This window comes from Protopterus annectens, chromosome 7.part0, assembly GCF_019279795.1.
Source record: "Protopterus annectens isolate FY-2018-M chromosome 7.part0, PAN1.0, whole genome shotgun sequence".
Lineage (NCBI taxonomy): Eukaryota > Metazoa > Chordata > Ceratodontiformes > Protopteridae > Protopterus > Protopterus annectens.
The window spans coordinates 646,119,895-646,132,467 of record NC_056739.1 but is presented as its reverse complement, the minus strand read 5'-3'; the positions used below and the strand labels follow the sequence as shown (position 1 = coordinate 646,132,467).

General features: G+C 39.7%; 1 protein-coding gene across 1 annotated transcript in view; it reads right to left on the bottom strand.

Annotated features, from left to right (window-relative positions):
- Window positions 1-12,573, bottom strand: part of ICE2 (interactor of little elongation complex ELL subunit 2) — a gene marked incomplete in the record, with an annotated part of 1,939,141 nt that overhangs the window by 420,927 nt on the left and 1,505,641 nt on the right.

The window sequence follows — 12,573 nt, the reverse complement described above, 5'->3', positions numbered from 1 at the left end:
TCACCACACCACTGGGTGCACATATCCAGGAGATGAATGGAACACCTGGTATTTTTTTTTCCAGTAAAGTATCTGGAGATAATACCTTTAATAACTGATATTTTCTTTGCAGCCAAATCATGTTAAAGCCAGTGGAGTTGCTAACAGCTGACCAAGTGAAGCATCTGATGCCTGAAGTCATGAAAAATGGTTCAAGTTACAGTGGTGATTTTAGAAGGTGAAAATCATGTCTGTTGCAGAAGTCCTGAGGTGTGGCACTGCTGAAATTATTTCTTACTTGAGCTTCATATAGCTTCTGCTACATTTCTGTTGCAGTCTTCTTTTTTCTCTCCTTATTGTCTTTAGTTTTTTGTCCTTTTTATGTGCTCTCTACAAACTCTAACCTTCCTCCATTCACACATCTCATCTTAATCTTTATTGCAGATGGCACCTTCCCAAGACCTAGTCTGGAATCTTCATCCACTGCTAAACTGGATTCCATGACCAACAACATTCTAAGTTGAAAGCAGCTTTTAGAGCAGTGTCTGTACAGTTTCTAGCTGATTTTCTTTTTATAGTTGCATTGGTTCAGTATAAAGCACACTCACTTTTGGTACTAGAAATATCAGAAGGTTGTGGGTTCTTTCCCCACACCAAGTACTTGAATTTATATTCTAAAGTAGGCATTACACCTGGGGCAAGGTGCATGCAAATATGTGTGTGAGGTGGGGATTCTGCATTTTAGAAGTGAAGTACTTCCAAGGAGAACAACTGAGCCAAAGAATAAAGCACCTCAAAGAACCGGGCACAATAAATCAAATAAGCCAACAATGCGGTGACAAAACACATTCCAAATGGAGCACACTGAAGTTTTAATATAAATCAAATAAAACAAAAAATGTGAGCGCTTTCCTGTCTATCCAAGATGCTTCATCAGACATACTGGTTTGAATAATAACCTCCATTTAAATATATTCAGAACACTTGTACTCTTCTAACTAACCAATCACATCCAAGAATTAGCATAAAACCCAACATAACTACTTAGCATCCATCAAACCAAATTGCTAAGAACAATATGTAACTGAAGATATATAAATATCCCACACATCTAACGAGACTTAAAATACACAACCTGTAGTAAAAAATACATGAATGTACATAATATTTAAAAAATGAAAACATGCATTGTTAAAAATAAGGCTAGAAAGCGCTCAATACCAGTAGTACATAGAGACATGTAAAAACACATAGGACCAGTAGATGGCAGCAAAATCAAATGATAAACCATGCATTACTTTATTAAAAAAAACTAAAAACATTAATTATCCATATGCAAAATATAATATAGCGTCTCAGGAGGTTGTATAAATGACCATAACCGATCAAACTGTGAGTGAGGGATAGTAATGGTTATTATTGGCATCTACTATATGAAACAAAAACAGGGGAATATTCTGGTACACCTAAAAATATCACAAACATTGATTAATGTGCCAAGAGTCTATCTATAAGAAAAGGCTTGAGAGACACTTAATCATTCAAGCCGTGTCCTTGAATGGCTTGTAGCTTAATTACCCATTTCATTTCAAGTTTCTCTGTAAAGTTTTTTATAATTGCCCCTAGCCTAACACTCTTATCCATCAGGTCTATGGCCAAAAATACAAACCTATGTGATATCATTACTCAAAACATTTCTTGCTAGGGCATTACTTTCGTCCTCTTTATTTATAGCATATATATATATATATATATATATATATATATATATATATATATATATATATGGTCTCAGACACGTTTCCTTAGTCCGGTTTGTCTTGCCTACATAAAAGGTTGTACACTTTGTGCATCTTGCTAAATAAACTACATCCCTGGTCTTACAGTCAGCATAATGTTTAAATTCATACAATTTGTTGGTAGTGGGGTGTATGAATTTATTACTATTGGACATACAGAAACAATGGTGCAGCTCCTTCAACCAAATGTCCCTTTCCTTGCCAAATGAACTCTCTTGCTCTTCACTTTTTCATAACATAGCAACCTTTTGAGTGACCTATTATTCTTGCATGCATAACTCGGTCTATCACCAACTAGCCTTATCTTTTTGTCAGTCCTCAAAATCCCCCAAGTCATAGAAATAATATCACAAACAGCTTTATTATTAGTAGAAAAAGGTATGTTCACCCTACATTTACTAGGACAGATATTCTCTTTTATAGTCCTTGTACCGTGGTCAATCCTATCTTTAAAATAAGGTCTCCCTCTGTTCTATCAATAAAATCATCATTACGTAGATGAGTGCACTCTTCCTTCTTATAGCCTCTCATGGAGAGCACGTTTTCTAATCCTCTGGCTATATCACATCTAGCATCTGAGGTAGTGAGTCGGGATATGCTCAGCCACTGGCCATGAACCAAATTTTTATACACATGGGGTGGATGCATGCCGTTACGATGGAGTAAATTGTTCCTTCTACAGGTCTTCCCTAAATAGTTCTGCTGCTACTGTATCTCCCTCTATATAAACAAACAGATCTAAAAAATATATCCCTTCCTCACACCATTTACCGACAAATTTAAGAAAATCCATAGTGGAGTTTATGTAATCAACAAATACCTGAATTCTGACTCTGAACCACTCTATACTAGAAAGATGTCATACACGAACCTTCTACAGTATGGGATATGTTGAGAAAACTCTGCTCTATTCAATACAAAACTGGTTTGCCAATACTATATTGGCACACAAGTTAGCACACGGTGTACCCATGGCTACTCCTTTCCTATGTAAATAATATTGGTCATTAAATGAAAAAACATTATTCAAAACCAAATCCAATAGTAAACAAAATGTCAAAACCCTATCACTAGGTATACCTTTTGGGGTTAAAAATTGCCTAACAAAATCAATACTTGCATCATTAGGAATAACTGTAAATAATGAATTTACATCTAAAATAACTAACACTGACAAATGTAAACTCCTTGGAAAAAAACGTACTCCGATAATGTACTGAGAAAATGTTTAGTGTCCTTAATTATGGTGGAAGTGTAATCAACAATAGTCCTAAGATGTTTCTCAACATAAACATGGGTTCAGTAACCCATTCCTTACTTGATACTATTGGTCTTAGTACGGGATTCCTTAAATCTTTATGTACCTTTGGAAGACATTTGAAAGTCGGTATGCACAGTGTGCCAACCAAAAAGTAATTGTATAACTCTTGGTTAATGACATTACTCATCAAGAAATCATACAAATCTACATGTACATTTTTGATAATCGTATTCAACTGTTCATGAAACTCACATAGGTATCTATGTCATTCAACATCGAGTTAATTTCATCACAATAGAAATCCCTATCTAGGATTACTATTGCTCCACCCTCATCTGCTAATCTAATGGCAATTCAGAAAACGAATAGGCACCGGAACAGTCAACCAATTAACAGAAAACAAAATCCGTTCCAAGTCTCATCATGTACAATGCAGTGGCACAATAGTGAATAAAAAAATTGTCTCTTTATTGACCACAAAATATAACAGGTTAAGCACTTTCATCTATTTAATATAGACTTCTTCAGAACACTCCAATTAAAAAATGCTCAACTTAAATACATTTGCAAACTACTGCACTTCCTTTTCAAAATTAATGCAATTAAGACCTTAAAGTGCACAGTGCATATTTCCCTTGCCCAGTACCTTGTTGTAGATAAAAATACTTGCTAATCATATCCCATTAAGAGCCGGAAAAAAAAAAACATGTTTATAAAAGATCCTATTCATATAACATTAATTAAAAAAATATATATATTTCATCCTAGGTACGTACTTTTAAAAATACCTATCTAGTATGTACTAAGGTATTCCATACCATATGTGTGTAAAAAGTGAAGAATAAATAATATAAAAACTTCATAAATAAATAAAAAGGATCCATAAACTAATGGATGGCTATTAACCTATCCACTATTCTCTAATATAGATTTAATGGATATATGGTCATTAATACCTGGGTACACTGAGGCATTTAATTTAATCTGCCATCTTGCCTCCTTCTCCCCTAATTTTTTCTTTATAGGTATTGGGCAAGGGAAATATGCACTGTGCACTTTAAGGTCTTATAGGTTCACAGGTTCATACTAGGCTATCTGCCCGAGGGCATTTACAAGCCTAGCCCATAGTTTTGTGGCTTACGCCACCCCTTTAGTTTGGAGAAACTATGCCCATTATTTTGCTGTGCCTCTGTCGAGCAGTGACACTGAGGTAACCCCTGGGGTGTATCTGCGATCTCCCATCCATTGGTCAAGATTCCTCTTGAACAAGGCCAGCGAGGTGCTCTGACTCACATAAACCGGGATTTTGTTCCACAGCATAGGGAGTCTTTGGGTGATGAATCTATCCCTCCAGCATGTCCTATTAATAACCGTGTCGAGGTTTAAGTCTCCCGCCCTTGTGGTTCTCAGGGATCTAGATTTTTTGAGATTAAGCATGTTCATCAAATCTGGGTTTGACATGGCCTTGTATGTCAGGCACAGGTCACCTCTGAGCAAGCGATAAGCAACTGAATATAACTGGAGTTCTTTTAGTCGGGCAGCATAAGACAGATTTTTGAGACCCTTTATCCTTTTGGTGAGGAACTTTTGTGGCCTCTCCAGCTGCTGCAAGTGTCGGGTCAGATACATTCCGAATGGGGCATTTTACTCAATCATTGGTCTGATGAGTGATGGGTATAGGGAGACTATGACCTCCCTTGATCTAGATGTGAATCCCTTCATGATAAGGTGGGCAATGTAGAAGGTCTTCCTAACTACTTTAGCAATATGAGTGTCGAATGAAAGGCTACTGTCAACCTGGGTTCCCAGGTCCCTGATAACTTCTTCTGTGATCAGGGGATTGTCACCTATATGGTAGCTAGGGGTAACCTTGTTTTTCCCGAAGGGTATGACTATGCATTTCTTGGCATTTAACTTTAAGCCATGGCTCTGGCACCAGTTATCCATTTCTGTGAGACCCTTCTGAAGGATATCTGTGTCAGATGTGTTTTCACTACGCCCAGTTTGCAGTCATCTGCAAACTTTGTCAGCCATAACCCTCCTGTGTTTGCTTGTACTTCAGAAAAGTAGATGCCAAACAAGAGTGGGCCCAGGACTGAGCACTGTGGGACACCACTTGTGACAGGCTTTGAGTCTGACATGGCGCCAGCAACTCTGACCCTGTGGGTTCTGTCACTCAGCCAGTTTGCAACCCATCTTGTAATGTATGGGTTTACATTTAAGTTGATGAGTTTTTCAATGATACCCGAGTGGGGTATTGTATCGAAAGCCTTCGCCAGGTCTAGGTAGGCTGTATGGACTGCCTTTCCCTCGTCAATGGCCTTGGTGACTGTTTCGAAGAAGTCAACCAAGTTTAAAAGGCATGATCTGCCTTTGACAAAGCCAAACTGGGTTGGATCCAAAGTCTGCAAATTCCCTATGTCTTTATTTATGAGATCCATTATGATCCTCTCCATGGCTTTACAGATAAGGCTTGTCAAGCTAATGGGGCAGTAATTTCCAGGGTCGGTGGAGGTACCGCCTTTGTGGAGTGGGACCACAGTCGCTGTGCGCCACTCCCTGGGTACGTATCCGGAGGTGAGACTAAGATTAAACAGCTGTCCTAACTGTGGGTTTAATTCCTCGTTGAGTTCGTGGAGCACACAGCCGGGGACACCATCAGGTCCCATGGATGCTGTATTCTTTGCCTTGGAGAGAGCAGTTCTCACCTGGGCGTTAGAGATGTTTGGGGGGCTACAATCATTTGGTATAGATATCTCTCCTTTGGGGGGGGGGGGAGTTTGCACTGAACCTGTCAGCCAGTATGTTGGCAATGTCTGAGCATATCTGGGAGTTTCCTCCTAGGTTTCTGACATAGCTAAAGAATGCCTTATGGTTGTCTTTAGAGTCCTTAGCTATTTTTTTCTCAAAATTAGCTTTGGATGATTTTATGAGAGCTCTTAGCTTTTTACTTATAGTGATCAGCGGTGTCTTACCTTTTAAGGATTTTGCTCTATCTTGTAGTAGCTTTCTCCTTTTGTTGTAGAGTTTGTTTATGGCTGGGGTCCACCAGACTGGACGCTTGCCTTTGGTACAAAGAGTCTTTGTTTTGCTTGGGATTGCCTGATCCATGCAGCCATGTAGGTGCTGGTAGAAGGCATTTGTAAGTGATTCAGCGGTTTGAGTAATGTTTACCGGCTCGGGGCCTTAAAGGAGACCACACTAGTCTTTAGAAGTGTGAAGTCGGCTTTCGAGAAGTTCTTTACTGTGGTCTTTTCATTTCGGTGGGGCGGATGAGGACCTCCAGCGAGATTAGTTTGTGATCTGATCTCACCAGTGAGGGGTATACTTCCGGTGTTGAACATTGTGCTCCCATGTTCGTGATGATGAGATCAAGTATGTTTTCTCCTCTTGTGGGGATGGTGACTAGTTGTTCCATGGCATTTGAGTTTATGAATTCCAAGAACTTTTGGGCTAGAGTGCTTGGGCTTGAGTAGTGTTCCCAGTCTATATTAGGGTAGTTGAAGTCACCTAGTATGATGGTGTTCGGAGATACATTTATCCCCTCCAGTGTTTTCAGGAAGGCCATGTGAGGTTCCTGAGTTTGCGAGGGTGGCCTGTAACATGCTACAAATTGCAGAGCAGTCTTGCCTATGGTTAATTGCACCTGGATGGTTTCCGATGCATCATGCGTTGCCACCAATCTTGAGGTGTGGGTGTCCTTGATGAATATGGATACCCCCCCTCCTTTCTTGGTATAGTCCGGATTTTGGGGCCTGAACGCATGATATGAGGTAAAACCTGATAGTGCTGGGGTGCTCTCAGGAGCCTTGAACCAGGTTTCTGTCACAGCACAGACATCGATGTTCTCCATACTGAGAAGGGCCTCGAGTGCGTGCATCTTGAGGTTGAGACTTCTGGCATTGAGCAGCATTACCCTTAGTTTTTTTTCTTTGTTGTGTTCTAGGGTGGTAGGTTTAGAATTTGAGCCTTGCCTAAAAAAGGCACTATGGGGGTGGCAAGAGCCTTAGCCAAAATCCGGAATCCCAGGGGTGACAGGTGCAAGCCGTCCCTTGCGAAGCAGCGTGGCTTGTCCAGCATGTCATCCCAGGCAGACAGACATTGGATCCCCTTTGAATGACACCAGAGTTTAAGCCAATTGTTAAAGCTGATCATCTTATCTCTGTATTGTGGCATCATTCTTGGTGAAGGTAGGATACTGCTCAAGGTCAGGGTCATACCTGCTTGGGCTACATAATCAGAGAGCTCCTTTATGTCTCTTTTCATGTAGTCCAAGGAGGTACGTCTCAGGTCGTTTACACCAGCGTGGACAATGATTGAGTCGTACTTGTACCTGCTGTTGAGAGACCTGAGTGCATGCGTTATGTGGCGGATTCTAGCACCAGACAGGCAGCTTACTGTGACCCTCTCCTTACTCAGTCTGGTGAGCGGGACGTCAGTGTGTCTGACTATGGGGTCACCAATGACTAGTGTGTCTGGCATTGTGTTTGGCCTTAAGGGCTGTAACTGCTTGACACTCTGACTGTGTGGTCTATGTGTTGCAGGTGTTGTGTTCTGAGGTGGTAGTTGTTTGGGTGTCTGCTTTGGTGGCCTCTGCTGTTTTGGTAGATTTTTGATCAGAGCCTCGAGTATGTCTGAGTGTTTATGTGTATGATTTGAGGTTGTGATGGTATTATGTGAGACTGGGTCTATAGTGTGTGTGGTTACCTTCTCCTCCTGTCTAGTCTTGCCAGTCCTATGTTGAGAGAGCTCAGCCTCCAGTTTGGCCGTATAGTTGCATCTCTCGCATGTATTTGTGTTTTGTGGGAGGAGGAGAGGGTTGTCTGTGTACATGAGGCAATTGTAACATTGCCTCAATATTCCCAGGTTCACCAGCTGAGCAGGAGAGGATATTAGCAACTGATCCCTCGACATGCTAGAAGGAATGGACAGAAAAACTTAAAAAAAGGTTCTGGGGGATGTGGGTGACCGAGAAATGGGGTTTGCTTTTTTGGGGTACTTTCTATAACAAGAGTGCTGTATCGAGGTGATAAGTACTGTAGGAGCAAGTGCTTGGCTATACAGATAGAGAATAGTCTACTTGGGAGTCAAGTAGAGATAATTTATAGTTATAGGATACACTAAATAGAACCGTAGTATACTTTGAGGAAGGTAGTTTTAAGGGAAAATTTGAAGAGTGGACTTTAGGTAGCCCTAATAGTTTAAACCTGGTTAACCGGCGCTGCCCTAGTGTGCAACGGTAGCAGCTCCGTGCTAAAGCGTGCTTTATAGCAGGGGGCTGGAAAAGACAGGAAATGACCCAAAATGGCCAATAAACTACAAGTTACTGCCTTAAACCACTCCTCTGAGGACAAACAGGCAGCTCAGTACTCCCCACTCTCACTGGTGAGTAAAGCAACTTCCCCCTGACCAAACAAGGAAAATGGAGAAACACAGGAACCAAGACAAAGCCCAGGGATCAGCAAATCTGATCATTGGAACAAACTATTAGGAAAGTATGGAAAACAAGAGTATTTTTTTTTTTTCAAGTTTTTTTTTTTCAGATAGGCAGAAAATACAATAAATGCTGTGTGTTTCGACTAATTGCTATCAAAAGCTAGTACACTTGAGTGTATTAGCCTGTTGTTTAACTTTTAAGCAAAACTTAAACAAGCAAGTGCAACAAACAATTCAAGCTATTAAAAACAGTAAAAACAGGTAATAACAGAATAAAACAGGCAGAAATAGCAATCGAAAGGCTTAAAAAGTCGAAAATGCAGAAAAAAATACTTAGAATCTGGAAAGTTTGTCTTTTCTGGTCTCTGCTGCTCTAGGAACTCTGCTGGACACCACGAGGAGCTGAGTTCTCTATAGCCAGAAAAGCCCGCCAAAGCGTGCTTTATAGCAGGGGGCTGGAAAAGACAGGAAATTACCCAAAATGGCCAATAAACTACAAGTTACTGCCTTAAACCACTCCTCTGAGGACAAACAGGCAGCTCAGTACTCCCCACTCTCACTGGTGAGTAAAGAAACTTCCCCCTGACCAAACAAGGAAAATGGAGAAACACAGGAACCAAGACAAAGCCCAGGGATCAGCAAATCTGATCACTGGAACAAACTATTAGGAAAGTATGGAAAACAAGAGTATTTTTTTTCTTTTTTTCAAGTGATTTTTTTTTCCAGATAGGCAGAAAATACAATAAATGCTGTGTTTTTCGACTAATTGCTATCAAAAGCTAGTACACGAGTGTATTAGCCTGTTGTTTAACTTTTAAGCAAAACTTAAACAAGCAAGTGCAACAAACAATTCAAGCTATTAAAAACAGTAAAAACAGGTAATAACAGAATAAAACAGGCAGAAATAGCAGTCGAAAGGCTTAAAAAGTCGAAAATGCAGAAAAAAATAATTTTGAAAAGGAAGTGTAGCAGTTTGCAAATGTATTTAAGTTGAGCATTTTTTAATTGGGGTGTTCTGAAGAAGTCTAATATGATGAAAGCGCTTAACCTGTTATATTTTGTGGTCAATAAAGAGACAATCTTTTTATTCGCTATTGTGCCAGTGCATTGTACATGCTGAGACTTGGAATGGATTTTGTTTTCTGTTAATCTAATGGCAATATTAGAATTATTCTGTAAATTAACAAGGGCTAAATGTACAGACTTATTGACATTGTGGAAATTATCAATCTATTGGTCTACACCAGATTTAAAAAATCTTTTTCACAAGCCTTCTCAAAAACTCCAGCAATGGGTGTAGCTGCGGTGGGAAGGCAGTGGGTTTTCTGAATTTATAAGCATAGTTGCTACTGTTGTAACCAAGTATTAACTTTAAAGTGACATTCCAATAAACATTTTTAGATCCAAAATAAAATCTACAATATCTGTGTATAAAGATGGAATAAAGGAGAGACCTTTCCGTAGAAGTGATTCTTCAGCTTCATTTAAAACAAATCGTAAAATGTTCAAAATCAGTCCCAGTTCCCCAATTGCCAGGCTCTCTTGTTCTGTGTTCTCAGCTCTATCTTGTTCTCGGAGGTCTTCCTTTCTCTGCTCTGGGCACTAGGGTTTGGTAACTGTTCTCTTACTGGGAGTGGAAACATTGAAAAAAACTGACTGCTCATTTATTTTCTTATTTCCTTTGGTCTTGCACCTTATATCACTCTCAAGTGAGAAAGATACATATCCCAGAGAATCACTATTTTACAGTAATGACTTCCTTTCGATATATAGCAGTACAGCTGCTTGACCCTATAAGTATAACCTGGATGACTCTTCAAGCTATCACTGAAAGGGGTTGAAACTAGGTATAATTTAGTCATGTCAATTTGGGTTACTGTGGCTAGGTTTCTAATAGTCCTCCCTGGATTAATACCCTATTTTTAACCTATGAACCCAAGGAATTTATTTTTTAAACTAGCTGACATTTCAAGTACAAATATCCAACAGGAATAATGGTAGCTTTTCATAAAGACTGACAGTGCAAACCAGAAAGTAGTGGACACAGAAACCTGTATTTGACTAGCAGCCAGGGGTGGTGATGGGGTGGGTGCTATCATCATCAAGTGCTGGTTCATCCATCTTGGGGGAGGGCTAATGTTGGTCCATGGGGATGACTGTGACTTCCTGCATGCTAAATGGTGTTAGCCAAAGCCTGAGTGACTCATAACATGCACAAGACTGTTGTAAACAAGCACTTGTGGAATTCACACTTTTAGAAGTGGGGTACAAATGTGCATAACAAAATCTACTCCACCCAACTGCACCACTCAGTGCCCAGAACTTACCTCCAAAGGAACACATGGGTCAATGGACTTGTAACCGGGGGATAAATGACTGGATTAAAAGGGCAGCAGCAGGTCATGCAGGAAAACAATCCCCACATCAAAATACCAACAGCCAATATAAAAATGGCCAACTACATACATGCATCTCCATTATGCAGAAGGGTAAGAGGAATGTATAGCTGACTTTTCAAACCGGTGCATAATCTAAGAAATAATTTGCCACTGATGTACAGGCATAAACACCATCTAAAAGACTATGAAAAGTCAACCTGAAGCTAGTAGCAACTGAAAAAAAAAATCAATTTAAGCACTGTGGAGGTAACCAGGAATAATTCACTCATTGTAACACTCAGGAATTAAAATGAAAGACTTTAATGCTTAACTGAATCACGGCAATGTTGTCCTCCCTTTAGACTTCTCCAGATATTGAATGAACTATGCCTTAACAAATATATACTCTAAGAAATCAACACAAATTTGCAATTTGATAATCCATAATTACCTTAAAGGACCATACACTAAAATACATAAACTATCTAGCATTATAGCCAATTATAAAAATAAACTAATATATATATATATATATAAATATATATTAATATACATATACACACACACACACACACACACACACACTGTGGATATAAAGTGCACACATCCCTGTTATAATGCCAGGTTTTTGTGATATAAAAAAAATGAGACCACAATAAATCACTTCAAAACTTTTCCCACCTACAACCTGTACAATTCAATTGAAAACCAAACAAAACTGTTAGGGGAAAAATACAAAAAAAAAACATACAAAAAGCTGGTTGCGCAAGTGTGCACACCCTTAAACTAATACTTGGTTGAAGCACCTTTTCCATTAATATACAGCATTCAGTCTTCTTGGGTACACAACTGCCATCAAATAAAGAGACTCTGATTAACCCCAAATAAAGTTTAACTGTCCTAATAGGATTTTCCTGACATGTACTCAGTTGCCTGTTACAGCAAAAGCCAGCTTACAAAGAATCAAAGGGATCTCACTGTTGAAAGGAATCAGTCAGGAAAAGGGTACAAAATAATTTTCCACAGCATTGGCTATACCATGCAACACAATGAAGACAGTCATGAAAAAGTGGAGAAAATATGGGACAACAGTGACATGGCAAAGAACTGGACGTCCCTCCAAAATTGTTTAAAAGATGAGACAAAAACTGGTCAAGGAGGCTATAAAACAACTACAGCAAACACTGAAGGAACTGCAGGAATTTCTGGGGAGTACCAATTGTGTACATGTGATAACCTCCCGTAGTCTACATATGTCTGGCCTGTGGGGTACGGTTGCAAGCCAGAAGACTTTTCTTAAACAGAAAAAATCCAGGGCCAGCTAAAATTTGCAAAACAATACACCAAGTCTTCCAAAAGCATGTGGGAAAATGTGTTATGGTCTGATACGAACAAGGGTGAACTTTTTGGCCACAATTTCAAAAGGTAGGTTTGGTGCAAAAACAACACTTCGCATCACCAAAAGAACACCATCTCCGTGGTGAAGCATGGTGGTGGCGGTATCATGCTTAGGGGTTGCTAATCTTCAGCTGGAACTGGTGCTTTAGTCAAGGTGGAGAGAATTATGAGCAGTTCCTAATACCATTCACTTTTGGCCCAAAACCTTCAGGCTTCTGCTAGAAAGCTGAAGATGAAGAGGAATTTTACCTTTCAACATGACAATGACCCCAAGCATACATCCAAAACAGCCAGACCCAAAAAGGGGGGGGCCCAAAAAACC